Below are 1,476 nucleotides of genomic sequence, written 5' to 3' on the forward strand. Positions count from 1 at the left end.
TCGCAGACCTGGCTTGGATCTTGTGTTGCTGTGGCTGTGATGTAGGCCGGTAGCTACAACTCTGATTCAACCCCTACCTAGCCTGGGAACCTCCATATGCCATGGGTGTGGCCCTAAAAAAAAAAAAAAGGCAAAAAAAAAAGTTGTGTATTCCAATAATTAAAATCATTTGAACAACAACAAAAAATGGCACTCTGATTAAACTGCATTTTACAGCCCGAAGGTCACCTTGGACCAGGTCGCTTTTTCCTGTAGATTCCATCCAGCTTCCTCCTTCACCAACATGCAAGTTCTTTTCCTTCCCTGCCAGCCACCTGGGCAGATGGGAGAGGCAGGCGCGACCTTCATGTCAGTAGTTCTCCATTCTTTGATGTGCAAAGGGTCAGCACAGTCATTTCAAACTTGACCCAACCACTTTGCATCTTACACAGTTAAACAGCTAAAAGAAGTAAAATAAGGCGGTGCTGGTGGAGTGTACAGTGCACGTGGTGGCCTGCGCCTCTTTACGACTCCCCTGCTGGTTTCTTCCGTTCAATCGTTTCTTTTGAAGGCAGTGGATTTTCTCTCTTGTGTTTCTGTCTTCAATTTCGATTTATCAGATTTCTTAATCTCAGCCTTATCTGGGTTTTCAGACATGGTTGCAGAGAAAGCAGAGCGGGGGCAAGAGAGCAGAGTCTGGTCTACGCTGTGGCGGCCGCAGCCGAGTGCCTGCTCCTCCGGTTTTTCAAATACATGTAAAACATGGGTAACCAGTACATCAGCTTTTATCTATTCATTTCATTCTCAGCCTCTGGTAGTTAAGACTGGCACAGACCCCAAGTAACATTCTTACTGATTTATGGATCCTACGTAAAGTGAAGCAATAGTAAAAACTAAATGTATAGGGCAACTGTCCTCAGCACTATCCTGAAATTGAAGAGGAAAGGGCGCCCAGTGATGGGGACAGAGCCAGGGTTCAAGGACAAGTTGGTCTGACTTCAGACTGTGCGCGGGTTTATCCTGTCACCTATATTTAACCATCAGACATGACAATGCTTTGAAATCTCAATGGATGTATCTGTAAGTCCCCGCAGCTCAACCCGTACCCCAAAGAGAAGGCTTTTCTCACCACCTTGAAAAATCCTTTTTTTTTTTTCACATCCACGGGAGGCATTCAGAAGGTAAGGGAGGCAGTGGACAATCCTTCTCAGGAAAGGCTGGGCGATCCGTTGACAAAGACCTTAGCACAATGCAGCTCCCAATACTTGAACAGAGCCCCGCCAGGAATTCACCCCCTTGCTGCCTTCAACTCTCCCTGCCCCCACATCCAGCGTCCCTTTCCCTTTGATCATTCTTCAGTGCAAGCTCTTTTCTCTCCCCAAGAGTCTATGACAAATAGAGCCTGCTGTTTTTTTCTCTTTGGGGGAGAACCAGGAGTGGTAGATCTTTAAATAAACCACTGCTTCATCTCTGTGGGGACAGGATCAATACACAGGG

The 1,476-nt window shown here is 46.5% G+C and overlaps 1 pseudogene; it reads right to left on the minus strand.

Annotated features, from left to right (window-relative positions):
* On the minus strand, positions 504–758 carry LOC110261962 (annotated as a pseudogene).

The sequence above is a fragment of the Sus scrofa genome, chromosome 8, assembly GCF_000003025.6.
Source record: "Sus scrofa isolate TJ Tabasco breed Duroc chromosome 8, Sscrofa11.1, whole genome shotgun sequence".
Classification (NCBI taxonomy): domain Eukaryota; kingdom Metazoa; phylum Chordata; class Mammalia; order Artiodactyla; family Suidae; genus Sus; species Sus scrofa.